A 17,998-nucleotide genomic window follows, 5' to 3' on the forward strand; every position below is an offset into this window, starting at 1 on the left:
AAGGGAGCTGCAGAAATGCGGAATTGCATTTTGTGTCTGCACAAGAGCAAGGTGACTAATTGTACAGAGTGAGAAAGACATCTGGAAAGGCATCTGCAGCAGCTTGTCAGGATGGCCGAGTGGTCTAAGGCGCCAGACTCAAGGAGTGTTAGTCCTTGCTCTGCATCTGGGCTTGTGAATTCTGGTCCCTTTCTAGGGGCGTGGGTTCAAATCCCACTCCTGACATTCTTCCCTTTTCCCCAAACAAACCTTCCCACACCCACACACTGCCCCCACATTTCACAGCTTCTTGGAGAGGAGTCGCTCCCCCTTCACAAAGATGGAAGAGTCCAACCTGTCACTATCAAAGATAAGGCTGAGGCTTTTACAACAATCTTCAGCCGCAAGTGCCCACCGGATGATCTTACTCAGTCTCCCCCTGTGCTCCCCACCATCACAGACACCATTCTTCCAACAATTCCATTCACTCCGTGTCAGATCAAGAGACACTGGACACTGCAAAGGCTCTGTGCTCTGGCACTGCTCCTGAAGGCTGCTGCTTCACAACATGCCCTTCCTCCAGCCAAGTTCTACCAGGACAGTGACAACACTGGGATCGACCTGGCCATGTGGGAAATTATCCAGGTATGTCCTGGACATAAAAAGCAGGACAAATCCAACTCAGCCAATTCCTCTCCCATCCATCTGTTCCCAATCCTCGGTAAAGTGATGGAAGGGCTCACCAACAGTGCTATCAAGCAGCACCTGCTCAGTGACACCCAGTTTGGCTTCCCCCAGGGTCACTCAGCTCCTGACCTGATTGTGTTTGTGTGTGTGTGTGAGAGAGAGAGATTGTGTGTGTGTGTGAGAGATAAAGATTGTGTGTGTGCCTGTGAGTGTGTGTGTGTTTGTGTGTGTGTGTGAAGGAGAGAGCGTGTGTGTGTTAGCATGTGTTTGTGTGCGTGTGAGAGAGAGTGTGTGTGTGTGTGAGAGAGAGAGGTGTGTGTGTGTGAGATTGTGTGTGCCTGTGGGCGTGTGTGTGAGAGAGAGAGTGTGTGTTTGTGTGAAGGAGAGAGAGTGTGTATGTTAGCGTGTGTGTGTGTGAGAGAGAGTGCATGTGTGTGTGTGAGCGCAAGAGAGGCAGCGTGTACGTGTGTGTGTTTGTGTGTGTGAGAGTGAGAGAATGTGTGTGAGTATGTGTCTGAGAGTGTGTGTTTGTGTCTGTCTGTGTGTGTGTGAGTGAGAGTATGTATGTGTATATGTGTGTTTGAGAGAGAGAGGGTGTGAGTGTGTATATGAGTGTGTGGGCATGTGTGTGTGTGAGAAACAGAGAGGGAGAATTTGTAGGTGTGTTTGAGAGAGACAGAGTGTGTATGTGTGTGAGAGAGACAGAGTGTGCGTGTGTGTGTGTAAGAGAGAGTGTGCATGTGTGTTTGTGTGTGAGAGAGTGAAAGAATGTGTGTGTGTGATAGAGAGTGTGTTTGAGAGAGAGAGAATGTGTGTGCGAGAGAGAGAGAATGTGTGTGTGTATGTGCGTGTATGTGTGTGTGTGAGTGAGAGTGGGTGCGTGTGAGAGAGAGAGAATTTGTATGTGTATGTCTGCAAGAGTGTGTTTGCGTGTGTCTGAGAGAGAGAGAGGAAGAATTTGTTGGTGTGTGTGAGAAAGAGTGTGTGTGTGAGATAGTGTGTGTGTGAGAGAGTGCGTGTGTCTGTGTGTGTGTAAGAGGGAGAAGTGTGTGTGTGTGAGTGAGAGTGTGTGTGTGAGAGAGACAGAGAAAGGGAGAATTTGTGTGTATGAGAGGGAGAGAGTGTGTTTGTGCGTGCATGTGAGAGAGAGAGTGTGTGTGTGAGAGACAGATAGAGAGTGTGTGTGCGTGTGCATGTGAGAGAGAGTGTGTGTGCGAGAGTGAGACTGTGAATGAGGGATTGTTGCTGAGTGTGAATGCAAGGGAGCTGCAGAAATGCGGAATTGCATTTTGTGTCTGCACAAGATCAAGGTGACTAATTGTACAGAGTGAGAAAGACATCTGGAAAGGCATCTGCAGCAGCTTGTCAGGATGGCCGAGTGGTCTAAGGCGCCAGACTCAAGGAGTGTTAGTCTTTGCTCTGCATCTGGGCTTGTGAATTCTGGTCCCTTTCTAGGGGCGTGGGTTCAAATCCCACTCCTGACATTCTTCCCTTTTCCCCAAACAAACCTTCCCACACCCACACACTGCCCCCACATTTCACAGCTTCTTGGAGAGGAGTCGCTCCCCCTTCACAAAGATGGAAGAGTCCAACCTGTCACTATCAAAGATAAGGCTGAGGCTTTTACAACAATCTTCAGCCGCAAGTGCCCACCGGATGATCTTACTCAGTCTCCCCCTGTGCTCCCCACCATCACAGACACCATTCTTCCAACAATTCCATTCACTCCGTGTCAGATCAAGAGACACTGGACACTGCAAAGGCTCTGTGCTCTGGCACTGCTCCTGAAGGCTGCTGCTTCACAACATGCCCTTCCTCCAGCCAAGTTCTACCAGGACAGTGACAACACTGGGATCGACCTGGCCATGTGGGAAATTATCCAGGTATGTCCTGGACATAAAAAGCAGGACAAATCCAACTCAGCCAATTCCTCTCCCATCCATCTGTTCCCAATCCTCGGTAAAGTGATGGAAGGGCTCACCAACAGTGCTATCAAGCAGCACCTGCTCAGTGACACCCAGTTTGGCTTCCCCCAGGGTCACTCAGCTCCTGACCTGATTGTGTTTGTGTGTGTGTGTGAGAGAGAGAGATTGTGTGTGTGTGTGAGAGATAAAGATTGTGTGTGTGCCTGTGAGTGTGTGTGTGTTTGTGTGTGTGTGTGAAGGAGAGAGCGTGTGTGTGTTAGCATGTGTTTGTGTGCGTGTGAGAGAGAGTGTGTGTGTGTGTGAGAGAGAGAGGTGTGTGTGTGTGAGATTGTGTGTGCCTGTGGGCGTGTGTGTGAGAGAGAGAGTGTGTGTTTGTGTGAAGGAGAGAGAGTGTGTATGTTAGCGTGTGTGTGTGTGAGAGAGAGTGCATGTGTGTGTGTGAGCGCAAGAGAGGCAGCGTGTACGTGTGTGTGTTTGTGTGTGTGAGAGTGAGAGAATGTGTGTGAGTATGTGTCTGAGAGTGTGTGTTTGTGTCTGTCTGTGTGTGTGTGAGAGAGAGTATGTATGTGTATATGTGTGTTTGAGAGAGAGAGGGTGTGAGTGTGTATATGAGTGTGTGGGCATGTGTGTGTGTGAGAAACAGAGAGGGAGAATTTGTAGGTGTGTTTGAGAGAGACAGAGTGTGTATGTGTGTGAGAGAGACAGAGTGTGCGTGTGTGTGTGTAAGAGAGAGTGTGCATGTGTCTTTGTGTGTGAGAGAGTGAAAGAATGTGTGTGTGTGAGAGAGAGTGTGTTTGAGAGAGAGAGAATGTGTGTGCGAGAGAGAGAGAATGTGTGTGTGTATGTGCGTGTATGTGTGTGTGTGAGTGAGAGTGGGTGCGTGTGAGAGAGAGAGAATTTGTATGTGTATGTCTGCAAGAGTGTGTTTGCGTGTGTCTGAGAGAGAGAGAGGAAGAATTTGTTGGTGTGTGTGAGAAAGAGTGTGTGTGTGAGATAGTGTGTGTGTGAGAGAGTGCGTGTGTCTGTGTGTGTGTAAGAGGGAGAAGTGTGTGTGTGTGAGTGAGAGTGTGTGTGTGAGAGAGACAGAGAAAGGGAGAATTTGTGTGTATGAGAGGGAGAGAGTGTGTTTGTGCGTGCATGTGAGAGAGAGAGTGTGTGTGTGAGAGACAGATAGAGAGTGTGTGTGCGTGTGCATGTGAGAGAGAGTGTGTGTGCGAGAGTGAGACTGTGAATGAGGGATTGTTGCTGAGTGTGAATGCAAGGGAGCTGCAGAAATGCGGAATTGCATTTTGTGTCTGCACAAGATCAAGGTGACTAATTGTACAGAGTGAGAAAGACATCTGGAAAGGCATCTGCAGCAGCTTGTCAGGATGGCCGAGTGGTCTAAGGTGCCAGACTCAAGGAGTGTTAGTCCTTGCTCTGCATCTGGGCTTGTGAATTCTGGTCCCTTTCTAGGGGCGTGGGTTCAAATCCCACTCCTGACATTCTTCCCTTTTCCCCAAACAAACCTTCCCACACCCACACACTGCCCCCACATTTCACAGCTTCTTGGAGAGGAGTCGCTCCCCCTTCACAAAGATGGAAGAGTCCAACCTGTCACTATCAAAGATAAGGCTGAGGCTTTTACAAAAATCTTCAGCCGCAAGTGCCCACCGGATGATCTTACTCAGTCTCCCCCTGTGCTCCCCACCATCACAGACACCATTCTTCCAACAATTCCATTCACTCCGTGTCAGATCCAGAGACACTGGACACTGCAAAGGCTCTGTGCTCTGGCACTGCTCCTGAAGGCTGCTGCTCCACAACATGCCCTTCCTCCAGCCAAGTTCTCCCAGGACAGTGACAACACTGGGATCGACCTGGCCATGTGGGAAATTATCCAGGTATGTCCTGGACATAAAAAGCAGGACAAATCCAACTCAGCCAATTCCTCTCCCATCCATCTGTTCCCAATCCTCGGTAAAGTGATGGAAGGGCTCACCAACAGTGCTATCAAGCAGCACCTGCTCAGTGACTCCCAGTTTGGGTTCCCCCAGGGTCACTCAGCTCCTGACATGATTGTGTTTGTGTGTGTGAGAGAGAGAGATTGTGTGTGTGTGTGTCAGAGAGATAAAGAGAGATTGTGTGTGCCTGTGAGTGTGTGTGTGTTTGTGTGTGTGTGTGAAGGAGAGAGCGTGTGTGTGTTAGCATGTGTTTGTGTGCGTGTGAGAGAGAGTGTGTGTGTGTGTGAGAGAGAGAGGTGTGTGTGTGTGAGATTGTGTGTGCCTGTGGGCGTGTGTGTGAGAGAGAGAGTGTGTGTTTGTGTGAAGGAGAGAGAGTGTGTATGTTAGCGTGTGTTTGTGTGAGAGAGAGTGCATGTGTGTGTGTGAGCGCAAGAGAGGCAGCGTGTACGTGTGTGTGTTTGTGTGTGTGAGAGTGAGAGAATGTGTGTGAGTATGTGTCTGAGAGTGTGTGTTTGTGTCTGTCTGTGTGTGTGTGAGTGAGAGTATGTATGTGTATATGTGTGTTTGAGAGAGAGAGGGTGTGAGTGTGTATATGAGTGTGTGGGCATGTGTGTGTGTGAGAAACAGAGAGGGAGAATTTGTAGGTGTGTTTGAGAGAGACAGAGTGTGTATGTGTGTGAGAGAGACAGAGTGTGCGTGTGTGTGTGGAAGAGAGAGTGTGCATGTGTGTTTGTGTGTGAGAGAGTGAAAGAATGTGTGTGTGTGATAGAGAGTGTGTTTGAGAGAGAGAGAATGTGTGTGCGAGAGAGAGAGAATGTGTGTGTGTATGTGCGTGTATGTGTGTGTGTGAGTGAGAGTGGGTGCGTGTGTGAGAGAGAGAATTTGTATGTGTATGTCTGCAAGAGTGTGTTTGCGTGTGTCTGAGAGAGAGAGAGGAAGAATTTGTTGGTGTGTGTGAGAAAGAGTGTGTGTGTGAGATAGTGTGTGTGTGAGAGAGACAGAGAAAGGGAGAATTTGTGTGTATGAGAGGGAGAGAGTGTGTTTGTGCGTGCATGTGAGAGAGAGAGTGTGTGTGTGAGAGACAGATAGAGAGTGTGTGTGCGTGTGCATGTGAGAGAGAGTGTGTGTGTGCGAGAGTGAGACTGTGTATGAGGGATTGTTGCTGAGTGTGAATGCAAGGGAGCTGCAGAAATGCGGAATTGCATTTTGTGTCTGCACAAGAGCAAGGTGACTAATTGTACAGAGTGAGAAGGACATCTGGAAAGGCATCTGCAGCAGCTTGTCAGGATGGCCGAGTGGTCTAAGGCGCCAGACTCAAGGAGTGTTAGTCCTTGTTCTGCATCTGGGCTTGTGAATTCTGGTCCCTTTCTAGGGGCGTGGGTTCAAATCCCACTCCTGACATTCTTCCCTTTTCCCCAAACAAACCTTCCCACACCCACACACTGCCCCCACATTTCACAGCTTCTTGGAGAGGAGTCGCTCCCCCTTCACAAAGATGGAAGAGTCCAACCTGTCACTATCAAAGATAAGGCTGAGGCTTTTACAACAATCTTCAGCCGCAAGTGCCCACCGGATGATCTTACTCAGTCTCCCCCTGTGCTCCCCACCATCACAGACACCATTCTTCCAACAATTCCATTCACTCCGTCTCAGATCAAGAGACACTGGACACTGCAAAGGCTCTGTGCTCTGGCACTGCTCCTGAAGGCTGCTGCTCCACAACATGCCCTTCCTCCAGCCAAGTTCTCCCAGGACAGTGACAACACTGGAATCGACCTGGCCATGTGGGAAATTATCCAGGTATGTCCTGGACATAAAAAGCAGGACAAATCCAACTCAGCCAATTCCTCTCCCATCCATCTGTTCCCAATCCTCGGTAAAGTGATGGAAGGGCTCACCAACAGTGCTATCAAGCAGCACCTGCTCAGTGACACCCAGTTTGGCTTCCCCCAGGGTCACTCAGCTCCTGACCTGATTGTGTTTGTGTGTGTGTATGAGAGAGAGAGATTGTGTGTGTGTGTGAGAGATAAAGATTGTGTGTGTGCCTGTGAGTGTGTGTGTGTTTGTGTGTGTGTGTGAAGGAGAGAGCGTGTGTGTGTTAGCATGTGTTTGTGTGTGTGTGAGAGAGAGAGGTGTGTGTGTGTGAGATTGTGTGTGCCTGTGGGCGTGTGTGTGAGAGAGAGAGTGTGTGTTTGTGTGAAGGAGAGAGAGTGTGTATGTTAGCGTGTGTGTGTGTGAGAGAGAGTGCATGTGTGTGTGTGAGCGCAAGAGAGGCAGCGTGTACGTGTGTGTGTTTGTGTGTGTGAGAGTGAGAGAATGTGTGTGAGTATGTGTCTGAGAGTGTGTGTTTGTGTCTGTCTGTGTGTGTGTGAGTGAGAGTATGTATGTGTATATGTGTGTTTGAGAGAGAGAGGGTGTGAGTGTGTATATGAGTGTGTGGGCATGTGTGTGTGTGAGAAACAGAGAGGGAGAATTTGTAGGTGTGTTTGAGAGAGACAGAGTGTGTATGTGTGTGAGAGAGACAGAGTGTGCGTGTGTGTGTGTAAGAGAGAGTGTGCATGTGTGTTTGTATGTGAGAGAGTGAAAGAATGTGTGTGTGTGATAGAGAGTGTGTTTGAGAGAGAGAGAATGTGTGTGCGAGAGAGAGAGAATGTGTGTGTGTATGTGCGTGTATGTGTGTGTGTGAGTGAGAGTGGGTGCGTGTGTGAGAGAGAGAATTTGTATGTGTATGTCTGCAAGAGTGTGTTTGCGTGTGTCTGAGAGAGAGAGAGGAAGAATTTGTTGGTGTGTGTGAGAAAGAGTGTGTGTGTGAGATAGTGTGTGTGTGAGAGAGACAGAGAAAGGGAGAATTTGTGTGTATGAGAGGGAGAGAGTGTGTTTGTGCGTGCATGTGAGAGAGAGAGTGTGTGTGTGAGAGACAGATAGAGAGTGTGTGTGCGTGTGCATGTGAGAGAGAGTGTGTGTGTGCGAGAGTGAGACTGTGTATGAGGGATTGTTGCTGAGTGTGAATGCAAGGGAGCTGCAGAAATGCGGAATTGCATTTTGTGTCTGCACAAGAGCAAGGTGACTAATTGTACAGAGTGAGAAGGACATCTGGAAAGGCATCTGCAGCAGCTTGTCAGGATGGCCGAGTGGTCTAAGGCGCCAGACTCAAGGAGTGTTAGTCCTTGTTCTGCATCTGGGCTTGTGAATTTTGGTCCCTTTCTAGGGGCGTGGGTTCAAATCCCACTCCTGACATTCTTCCCTTTTCCCCAAACAAACCTTCCCACACCCACACACTGCCCCCACATTTCACAGCTTCTTGGAGAGGAGTCGCTCCCCCTTCACAAAGATGGAAGAGTCCAACCTGTCACTATCAAAGATAAGGCTGAGGCTTTTACAACAATCTTCAGCCGCAAGTGCCCACCGGATGATCTTACTCAGTCTCCCCCTGTGCTCCCCACCATCACAGACACCATTCTTCCAACAATTCCATTCACTCCGTCTCAGATCAAGAGACACTGGACACTGCAAAGGCTCTGTGCTCTGGCACTGCTCCTGAAGGCTGCTGCTCCACAACATGCCCTTCCTCCAGCCAAGTTCTCCCAGGACAGTTACAACACTGGGATCGACCTGGCCATGTGGGAAATTATCCAGGTATGTCCTGGACATAAAAAGCAGGACAAATCCAACTCAGCCAATTCCTCTCCCATCCATCTGTTCCCAATCCTCGGTAAAGTGATGGAAGGGCTCACCAACAGTGCTATCAAGCAGCACCTGCTCAGTGACACCCAGTTTGGCTTCCCCCAGGGTCACTCAGCTCCTGACCTGATTGTGTTTGTGTGTGTGTATGAGAGAGAGAGATTGTGTGTGTGTGTGAGAGATAAAGATTGTGTGTGTGCCTGTGAGTGTGTGTGTGTTTGTGTGTGTGTGTGAAGGAGAGAGCGTGTGTGTGTTAGCATGTGTTTGTGTGTGTGTGAGAGAGAGAGGTGTGTGTGTGTGAGATTGTGTGTGCCTGTGGGCGTGTGTGTGAGAGAGAGAGTGTGTGTTTGTGTGAAGGAGAGAGAGTGTGTATGTTAGCGTGTGTGTGTGTGAGAGAGAGTGCATGTGTGTGTGTGAGCGCAAGAGAGGCAGCGTGTACGTGTGTGTGTTTGTGTGTGTGAGAGTGAGAGAATGTGTGTGAGTATGTGTCTGAGAGTGTGTGTTTGTGTCTGTCTGTGTGTGTGTGAGTGAGAGTATGTATGTGTATATGTGTGTTTGAGAGAGAGAGGGTGTGAGTGTGTATATGAGTGTGTGGGCATGTGTGTGTGTGAGAAACAGAGAGGGAGAATTTGTAGGTGTGTTTGAGAGAGACAGAGTGTGTATGTGTGTGAGAGAGACAGAGTGTGCGTGTGTGTGTGTAAGAGAGAGTGTGCATGTGTCTTTGTGTGTGAGAGAGTGAAAGAATGTGTGTGTGTGAGAGAGAGTGTGTTTGAGAGAGAGAGAAAGTGTGTGCGAGAGAGAGAGAATGTGTGTGTGTATGTGCGTGTATGTGTGTGTGTGAGTGAGAGTGGGTGCGTGTGAGAGAGAGAGAATTTGTATGTGTATGTCTGCAAGAGTGTGTTTGCGTGTGTCTGAGAGAGAGAGAGGAAGAATTTGTTGGTGTGTGTGAGAAAGAGTGTGTGTGTGAGATAGTGTGTGTGTGAGAGAGTGCGTGTGTCTGTGTGTGTGTAAGAGGGAGAAGTGTGTGTGTGTGAGTGAGAGTGTGTGTGTGAGAGAGACAGAGAAAGGGAGAATTTGTGTGTATGAGAGGGAGAGAGTGTGTTTGTGCGTGCATGTGAGAGAGAGAGTGTGTGTGTGAGAGACAGATAGAGAGTGTGTGTGCGTGTGCATGTGAGAGAGAGTGTGTGTGTGCGAGAGTGAGACTGTGTATGAGGGATTGTTGCTGAGTGTGAATGCAAGGGAGCTGCAGAAATGCGGAATTGCATTTTGTGTCTGCACAAGAGCAAGGTGACTAATTGTACAGAGTGAGAAAGACATCTGGAAAGGCATCTGCAGCAGCTTGTCAGGATGGCCGAGTGGTCTAAGGCGCCAGACTCAAGGAGTGTTAGTCCTTGCTCTGCATCTGGGCTTGTGAATTCTGGTCCCTTTCTAGGGGCGTGGGTTCAAATCCCACTCCTGACATTCTTCCCTTTTCCCCAAACAAACCTTCCCACACCCACACACTGCCCCCACATTTCACAGCTTCTTGGAGAGGAGTCGCTCCCCCTTCACAAAGATGGAAGAGTCCAACCTGTCACTTTCAAAGATAAGGCTGAGGCTTTTACAACAATCTTCAGCCGCAAGTGCCCACCGGATGATCTTACTCAGTCTCCCCCTGTGCTCCCCACCATCACAGACACCATTCTTCCAACAATTCCATTCACTCCGTGTCAGATCAAGAGACACTGGACACTGCAAAGGCTCTGTGCTCTGGCACTGCTCCTGAAGGCTGCTGCTCCACAACATGCCCTTCCTCCAGCCAAGTTCTCCCAGGACAGTTACAACACTGGGATCGACCTGGCCATGTGGGAAATTATCCAGGTATGTCCTGGACATAAAAAGCAGGACAAATCCAACTCAGCCAATTCCTCTCCCATCCATCTGTTCCCAATCCTCGGTAAAGTGATGGAAGGGCTCACCAACAGGGCTATCAAGCAGCACCTGCTCAGTGACACCCAGTTTGGCTTCCCCCAGGGTCACTCAGCTCCTGACCTGATTGTGTTTGTGTGTGTGTGTGTGAGAGAGAGAGAGATTGTGTGTGTGTGTGTGTGTGAGAGATAAAGATTGTGTGTGTGCCTGTGAGTGTGTGTGTGTTTGTGTGTGTGTGTGAAGGAGAGAGCGTGTGTGTGTTAGCATGTGTTTGTGTGCGTGTGAGAGAGAGTGTGTGTGTGTGTGAGAGAGAGAGGTGTGTGTGTGTGAGATTGTGTGTGCCTGTGGGCGTGTGTGTGAGAGAGAGAGTGTGTGTTTGTGTGAAGGAGAGAGAGTGTGTATGTTAGCGTGTGTGTGTGTGAGAGAGAGTGCATGTGTGTGTGTGAGCGCAAGAGAGGCAGCGTGTACGTGTGTGTGTTTGTGTGTGTGAGAGTGAGAGAATGTGTGTGAGTATGTGTCTGAGAGTGTGTGTTTGTGTCTGTCTGTGTGTGTGTGAGTGAGAGTATGTATGTGTATATGTGTGTTTGAGAGAGAGAGGGTGTGAGTGTGTATATGAGTGTGTGGGCATGTGTGTGTGTGAGAAACAGAGAGGGAGAATTTGTAGGTGTGTTTGAGAGAGACAGAGTGTGTATGTGTGTGAGAGAGACAGAGTGTGCGTGTGTGTGTGGAAGAGAGAGTGTGCATGTGTGTTTGTGTGTGAGAGAGTGAAAGAATGTGTGTGTGTGATAGAGAGTGTGTTTGAGAGAGAGAGAATGTGTGTGCGAGAGAGAGAGAATGTGTGTGTGTATGTGCGTGTATGTGTGTGTGTGAGTGAGAGTGGGTGCGTGTGTGAGAGAGAGAATTTGTATGTGTATGTCTGCAAGAGTGTGTTTGCGTGTGTCTGAGAGAGAGAGAGGAAGAATTTGTTGGTGTGTGTGAGAAAGAGTGTGTGTGTGAGATAGTGTGTGTGAGAGAGAGACAGAGAAAGGGAGAATTTGTGTGTATGAGAGGGAGAGAGTGTGTTTGTGCGTGCATGTGAGAGAGAGAGTGTGTGTGTGAGAGACAGATAGAGAGTGTGTGTGCGTGTGCATGTGAGAGAGAGTGTGTGTGTGCGAGAGTGAGACTGTGTATGAGGGATTGTTGCTGAGTGTGAATGCAAGGGAGCTGCAGAAATGCGGAATTGCATTTTGTGTCTGCACAAGAGCAAGGTGACTAATTGTACAGAGTGAGAAGGACATCTGGAAAGGCATCTGCAGCAGCTTGTCAGGATGGCCGAGTGGTCTAAGGCGCCAGACTCAAGGAGTGTTAGTCCTTGTTCTGCATCTGGGCTTGTGAATTCTGGTCCCTTTCTAGGGGCGTGGGTTCAAATCCCACTCCTGACATTCTTCCCTTTTCCCCAAACAAACCTTCCCACACCCACACACTGCCCCCACATTTCACAGCTTCTTGGAGAGGAGTCGCTCCCCCTTCACAAAGATGGAAGAGTCCAACCTGTCACTATCAAAGATAAGGCTGAGGCTTTTACAACAATCTTCAGCCGCAAGTGCCCACCGGATGATCTTACTCAGTCTCCCCCTGTGCTCCCCACCATCACAGACACCATTCTTCCAACAATTCCATTCACTCCGTGTCAGATCAAGAGACACTGGACACTGCAAAGGCTCTGTGCTCTGGCACTGCTCCTGAAGGCTGCTGCTCCACAACTTGCCCTTCCTCCAGCCAAGTTCTCCCAGGACAGTTACAACACTGGGATCGACCTGGCCATGTGGGAAATTATCCAGGTATGTCCTGGACATAAAAAGCAGGACAAATCCAACTCAGCCAATTCCTCTCCCATCCATCTGTTCCCAATCCTCGGTAAAGTGATGGAAGGGCTCACCAACAGTGCTATCAAGCAGCACCTGCTCAGTGACACCCAGTTTGGCTTCCCCCAGGGTCACTCAGCTCCTGACCTGATTGTGTTTGTGTGTGTGTATGAGAGAGAGAGATTGTGTGTGTGTGTGAGAGATAAAGATTGTGTGTGTGCCTGTGAGTGTGTGTGTGTTTGTGTGTGTGTGTGAAGGAGAGAGCGTGTGTGTGTTAGCATGTGTTTGTGTGTGTGTGAGAGAGAGAGGTGTGTGTGTGAGATTGTGTGTGCCTGTGGGCGTGTGTGTGAGAGAGAGAGTGTGTGTTTGTGTGAAGGAGAGAGAGTGTGTATGTTAGCGTGTGTGTGTGTGAGAGAGAGTGCATGTGTGTGTGTGAGCGCAAGAGAGGCAGCGTGTACGTGTGTGTGTTTGTGTGTGTGAGAGTGAGAGAATGTGTGTGAGTATGTGTCTGAGAGTGTGTGTTTGTGTCTGTCTGTGTGTGTGTGAGTGAGAGTATGTATGTGTATATGTGTGTTTGAGAGAGAGAGGGTGTGAGTGTGTATATGAGTGTGTGGGCATGTGTGTGTGTGAGAAACAGAGAGGGAGAATTTGTAGGTGTGTTTGAGAGAGACAGAGTGTGTATGTGTGTGAGAGAGACAGAGTGTGCGTGTGTGTGTGTAAGAGAGAGTGTGCATGTGTCTTTGTGTGTGAGAGAGTGAAAGAATGTGTGTGTGTGAGAGAGAGTGTGTTTGAGAGAGAGAGAATGTGTGTGCGAGAGAGAGAGAATGTGTGTGTGTATGTGCGTGTATGTGTGTGTGTGAGTGAGAGTGGGTGCGTGTGAGAGAGAGAGAATTTGTATGTGTATGTCTGCAAGAGTGTGTTTGCGTGTGTCTGAGAGAGAGAGAGGAAGAATTTGTTGGTGTGTGTGAGAAAGAGTGTGTGTGTGAGATAGTGTGTGTGTGAGAGAGTGCGTGTGTCTGTGTGTGTGTAAGAGGGAGAAGTGTGTGTGTGTGAGTGAGAGTGTGTGTGTGAGAGAGACAGAGAAAGGGAGAATTTGTGTGTATGAGAGGGAGAGAGTGTGTTTGTGCGTGCATGTGAGAGAGAGAGTGTGTGTGTGAGAGACAGATAGAGAGTGTGTGTGCGTGTGCATGTGAGAGAGAGTGTGTGTGCGAGAGTGAGACTGTGAATGAGGGATTGTTGCTGAGTGTGAATGCAAGGGAGCTGCAGAAATGCGGAATTGCATTTTGTGTCTGCACAAGAGCAAGGTGACTAATTGTACAGAGTGAGAAAGACATCTGGAAAGGCATCTGCAGCAGCTTGTCAGGATGGCCGAGTGGTCTAAGGCGCCAGACTCAAGGAGTGTTAGTCCTTGCTCTGCATCTGGGCTTGTGAATTCTGGTCCCTTTCTAGGGGCGTGGGTTCAAATCCCACTCCTGACATTCTTCCCTTTTCCCCAAACAAACCTTCCCACACCCACACACTGCCCCCACATTTCACAGCTTCTTGGAGAGGAGTCGCTCCCCCTTCACAAAGATGGAAGAGTCCAACCTGTCACTATCAAAGATAAGGCTGAGGCTTTTACAACAATCTTCAGCCGCAAGTGCCCACCGGATGATCTTACTCAGTCTCCCCCTGTGCTCCCCACCATCACAGACACCATTCTTCCAACAATTCCATTCACTCCGTGTCAGATCCAGAGACACTGGACACTGCAAAGGCTCTGTGCTCTGGCACTGCTCCTGAAGGCTGCTGCTCCACAACATGCCCTTCCTCCAGCCAAGTTCTCCCAGGACAGTTACAACACTGGGATCGACCTGGCCATGTGGGAAATTATCCAGGTATGTCCTGGACATAAAAAGCAGGACAAATCCAACTCAGCCAATTCCTCTCCCATCCATCTGTTCCCAATCCTCGGTAAAGTGATGGAAGGGCTCACCAACAGTGCTATCAAGCAGCACCTGCTCAGTGACACCCAGTTTGGCTTCCCCCAGGGTCACTCAGCTCCTGACCTGATTGTGTTTGTGTGTGTGTATGAGAGAGAGAGATTGTGTGTGTGTGTGAGAGATAAAATTGTGTGTGTGCCTGTGAGTGTGTGTGTGTTTGTGTGTGTGTGTGAAGGAGAGAGCGTGTGTGTGTTAGCATGTGTTTGTGTGTGTGTGAGAGAGAGAGGTGTGTGTGTGTGAGATTGTGTGTGCCTGTGGGCGTGTGTGTGAGAGAGAGAGTGTGTGTTTGTGTGAAGGAGAGAGAGTGTGTATGTTAGCGTGTGTGTGTGTGAGAGAGAGTGCATGTGTGTGTGTGAGCGCAAGAGAGGCAGCGTGTACGTGTGTGTGTTTGTGTGTGTGAGAGTGAGAGAATGTGTGTGAGTATGTGTCTGAGAGTGTGTGTTTGTGTCTGTCTGTGTGTGTGTGAGTGAGAGTATGTATGTGTATATGTGTGTTTGAGAGAGAGAGGGTGTGAGTGTGTATATGAGTGTGTGGGCATGTGTGTGTGTGAGAAACAGAGAGGGAGAATTTGTAGGTGTGTTTGAGAGAGACAGAGTGTGTATGTGTGTGAGAGAGACAGAGTGTGCGTGTGTGTGTGTAAGAGAGAGTGTGCATGTGTCTTTGTGTGTGAGAGAGTGAAAGAATGTGTGTGTGTGAGAGAGAGTGTGTTTGAGAGAGAGAGAATGTGTGTGCGAGAGAGAGAGAATGTGTGTGTGTATGTGCGTGTATGTGTGTGTGTGAGTGAGAGTGGGTGCGTGTGAGAGAGAGAGAATTTGTATGTGTATGTCTGCAAGAGTGTGTTTGCGTGTGTCTGAGAGAGAGAGAGGAAGAATTTGTTGGTGTGTGTGAGAAAGAGTGTGTGTGTGAGATAGTGTGTGTGTGAGAGAGTGCGTGTGTCTGTGTGTGTGTAAGAGGGAGAAGTGTGTGTGTGTGAGTGAGAGTGTGTGTGTGAGAGAGACAGAGAAAGGGAGAATTTGTGTGTATGAGAGGGAGAGAGTGTGTTTGTGCGTGCATGTGAGAGAGAGAGTGTGTGTGTGAGAGACAGATAGAGAGTGTGTGTGCGTGTGCATGTGAGAGAGAGTGTGTGTGCGAGAGTGAGACTGTGAATGAGGGATTGTTGCTGAGTGTGAATGCAAGGGAGCTGCAGAAATGCGGAATTGCATTTTGTGTCTGCACAAGAGCAAGGTGACTAATTGTACAGAGTGAGAAAGACATCTGGAAAGGCATCTGCAGCAGCTTGTCAGGATGGCCGAGTGGTCTAAGGCGCCAGACTCAAGGAGTGTTAGTCCTTGCTCTGCATCTGGGCTTGTGAATTCTGGTCCCTTTCTAGGGGCGTGGGTTCAAATCCCACTCCTGACATTCTTCCCTTTTCCCCAAACAAACCTTCCCACACCCACACACTGCCCCCACATTTCACAGCTTCTTGGAGAGGAGTCGCTCCCCCTTCACAAAGATGGAAGAGTCCAACCTGTCACTATCAAAGATAAGGCTGAGGCTTTTACAACAATCTTCAGCCGCAAGTGCCCACCGGATGATCTTACTCAGTCTCCCCCTGTGCTCCCCACCATCACAGACACCATTCTTCCAACAATTCCATTCACTCCGTGTCAGATCCAGAGACACTGGACACTGCAAAGGCTCTGTGCTCTGGCACTGCTCCTGAAGGCTGCTGCTCCACAACATGCCCTTCCTCCAGCCAAGTTCTACCAGGACAGTGACAACACTGGGATCGACCTGGCCATGTGGGAAATTATCCAGGTATGTCCTGGACATAAAAAGCAGGACAAATCCAACTCAGCCAATTCCTCTCCCATCCATCTGTTCCCAATCCTCGGTAAAGTGATGGAAGGGCTCACCAACAGTGCTATCAAGCAGCACCTGCTCAGTGACTCCCAGTTTGGGTTCCCCCAGGGTCACTCAGCTCCTGACCTGATTGTGTTTGTGTGTGTGAGAGAGAGAGATTGTGTGTGTGTGTGTCAGAGAGATAAAGAGAGATTGTGTGTGCCTGTGAGTGTGTGTGTGTTTGTGTGTGTGTGTGAAGGAGAGAGCGTGTGTGTGTTAGCATGTGTTTGTGTGCGTGTGAGAGAGAGTGTGTGTGTGTGTGAGAGAGAGAGGTGTGTGTGTGTGAGATTGTGTGTGCCTGTGGGCGTGTGTGTGAGAGAGAGAGTGTGTGTTTGTGTGAAGGAGAGAGAGTGTGTATGTTAGCGTGTGTGTGTGTGAGAGAGAGTGCATGTGTGTGTGTGAGCGCAAGAGAGGCAGCGTGTACGTGTGTGTGTTTGTGTGTGTGAGAGTGAGAGAATGTGTGTGAGTATGTGTCTGAGAGTGTGTGTTTGTGTCTGTCTGTGTGTGTGTGAGTGAGAGTATGTATGTGTATATGTGTGTTTGAGAGAGAGAGGGTGTGAGTGTGTATATGAGTGTGTGGGCATGTGTGTGTGTGAGAAACAGAGAGGGAGAATTTGTAGGTGTGTTTGAGAGAGACAGAGTGTGTATGTGTGTGAGAGAGACAGAGTGTGCGTGTGTGTGTGTAAGAGAGAGTGTGCATGTGTGTTTGTGTGTGAGAGAGTGAAAGAATGTGTGTGTGTGATAGAGAGTGTGTTTGAGAGAGAGAGAATGTGTGTGCGAGAGAGAGAGAATGTGTGTGTGTATGTGCGTGTATGTGTGTGTGTGAGTGAGAGTGGGTGCGTGTGTGAGAGAGAGAATTTGTATGTGTATGTCTGCAAGAGTGTGTTTGCGTGTGTCTGAGAGAGAGAGAGGAAGAATTTGTTGGTGTGTGTGAGAAAGAGTGTGTGTGTGAGATAGTGTGTGTGTGAGAGAGACAGAGAAAGGGAGAATTTGTGTGTATGAGAGGGAGAGAGTGTGTTTGTGCGTGCATGTGAGAGAGAGAGTGTGTGTGTGAGAGACAGATAGAGAGTGTGTGTGCGTGTGCATGTGAGAGAGAGTGTGTGTGTGCGAGAGTGAGACTGTGTATGAGGGATTGTTGCTGAGTGTGAATGCAAGGGAGCTGCAGAAATGCGGAATTGCATTTTGTGTCTGCACAAGAGCAAGGTGACTAATTGTACAGAGTGAGAAAGACATCTGGAAAGGCATCTGCAGCAGCCTGTCAGGATGGCCGAGTGGTCTAAGGCGCCAGACTCAAGGAGTGTTAGTCCTTGCTCTGCATCTGGGCTTGTGAATTCTGGTCCCTTTCTAGGGGCGTGGGTTCAAATCCCACTCCTGACATTCTTCCCTTTTCCCCAAACAAACCTTCCCACACCCACACACTGCCCCCACATTTCACAGCTTCTTGGAGAGGAGTCGCTCCCCCTTCACAAAGATGGAAGAGTCCAACCTGTCACTTTCAAAGATAAGGCTGAGGCTTTTACAACAATCTTCAGCCGCAAGTGCCCACCGGATGATCTTACTCAGTCTCCCCCTGTGCTCCCCACCATCACAGACACCATTCTTCCAACAATTCCATTCACTCCGTGTCAGATCAAGAGACACTGGACACTGCAAAGGCTCTGTGCTCTGGCACTGCTCCTGAAGGCTGCTGCTCCACAACATGCCCTTCCTCCAGCCAAGTTCTACCAGGACAGTGACAACACTGGAATCGACCTGGCCATGTGGGAAATTATCCAGGTATGTCCTGGACATAAAAAGCAGGACAAATCCAACTCAGCCAATTCCTCTCCCATCCATCTGTTCCCAATCCTCGGTAAAGTGATGGAAGGGCTCACCAACAGTGCTATCAAGCAGCACCTGCTCAGTGACACCCAGTTTGGCTTCCCCCAGGGTCACTCAGCTCCTGACCTGATTGTGTTTGTGTGTGTGTGTGAGAGAGAGAGATTGTGTGTGTGTGTGTGTGAGAGATAAAGATTGTGTGTGTGCCTGTGAGTGTGTGTGTGTTTGTGTGTGTGTGTGAGAGAGAGAGGTGTGTGTGTGTGTGTGTGAGATTGTGTGTGCCTGTGGGCGTGTGTGTGAGAGGGAGAGTGTGTGTTTGTGTGAAGGAGAGAGAGTGTGTATGTTAGCGT

The 17,998-nt window shown here is 49.2% G+C and overlaps 10 non-coding genes across 10 annotated transcripts; all 10 read left to right on the plus strand.

Annotated features, from left to right (window-relative positions):
• The first annotated feature begins 105 nt into the window (after positions 1 to 105).
• On the plus strand, positions 106 to 225 carry trnal-caa (transfer RNA leucine (anticodon CAA)). The gene is made up of 2 exons: positions 106 to 143; positions 180 to 225. It is a non-coding gene; the product is annotated as a tRNA-Leu (tRNA).
• Positions 226 to 2,030: 1,805 nt separating this feature from the next.
• On the plus strand, positions 2,031 to 2,150 carry trnal-caa (transfer RNA leucine (anticodon CAA)). Its single transcript has 2 exons — positions 2,031 to 2,068; positions 2,105 to 2,150. It is a non-coding gene; the product is annotated as a tRNA-Leu (tRNA).
• A 1,805-nt stretch (positions 2,151 to 3,955) lies between these two features.
• Positions 3,956 to 4,075, plus strand: trnal-caa (transfer RNA leucine (anticodon CAA)). The gene is made up of 2 exons: positions 3,956 to 3,993; positions 4,030 to 4,075. It is a non-coding gene; the product is annotated as a tRNA-Leu (tRNA).
• Positions 4,076 to 5,815: 1,740 nt separating this feature from the next.
• trnal-caa (transfer RNA leucine (anticodon CAA)) lies at positions 5,816 to 5,935 on the plus strand. The gene is made up of 2 exons: positions 5,816 to 5,853; positions 5,890 to 5,935. It is a non-coding gene; the product is annotated as a tRNA-Leu (tRNA).
• Positions 5,936 to 7,651: 1,716 nt separating this feature from the next.
• trnal-caa (transfer RNA leucine (anticodon CAA)) lies at positions 7,652 to 7,771 on the plus strand. The gene is made up of 2 exons: positions 7,652 to 7,689; positions 7,726 to 7,771. It is a non-coding gene; the product is annotated as a tRNA-Leu (tRNA).
• Positions 7,772 to 9,556: 1,785 nt separating this feature from the next.
• Positions 9,557 to 9,676, plus strand: trnal-caa (transfer RNA leucine (anticodon CAA)). Its single transcript has 2 exons — positions 9,557 to 9,594; positions 9,631 to 9,676. It is a non-coding gene; the product is annotated as a tRNA-Leu (tRNA).
• A 1,748-nt stretch (positions 9,677 to 11,424) lies between these two features.
• On the plus strand, positions 11,425 to 11,544 carry trnal-caa (transfer RNA leucine (anticodon CAA)). The gene is made up of 2 exons: positions 11,425 to 11,462; positions 11,499 to 11,544. It is a non-coding gene; the product is annotated as a tRNA-Leu (tRNA).
• A 1,781-nt stretch (positions 11,545 to 13,325) lies between these two features.
• trnal-caa (transfer RNA leucine (anticodon CAA)) lies at positions 13,326 to 13,445 on the plus strand. The gene is made up of 2 exons: positions 13,326 to 13,363; positions 13,400 to 13,445. It is a non-coding gene; the product is annotated as a tRNA-Leu (tRNA).
• A 1,782-nt stretch (positions 13,446 to 15,227) lies between these two features.
• Positions 15,228 to 15,347, plus strand: trnal-caa (transfer RNA leucine (anticodon CAA)). Its single transcript has 2 exons — positions 15,228 to 15,265; positions 15,302 to 15,347. It is a non-coding gene; the product is annotated as a tRNA-Leu (tRNA).
• A 1,740-nt stretch (positions 15,348 to 17,087) lies between these two features.
• Positions 17,088 to 17,207, plus strand: trnal-caa (transfer RNA leucine (anticodon CAA)). Its single transcript has 2 exons — positions 17,088 to 17,125; positions 17,162 to 17,207. It is a non-coding gene; the product is annotated as a tRNA-Leu (tRNA).
• The last annotated feature ends 791 nt before the right edge of the window (positions 17,208 to 17,998 follow it).

The sequence above is a fragment of the Chiloscyllium punctatum genome, chromosome 17 (assembly GCF_047496795.1).
Source record: "Chiloscyllium punctatum isolate Juve2018m chromosome 17, sChiPun1.3, whole genome shotgun sequence".
NCBI lineage: Eukaryota > Metazoa > Chordata > Chondrichthyes > Orectolobiformes > Hemiscylliidae > Chiloscyllium > Chiloscyllium punctatum.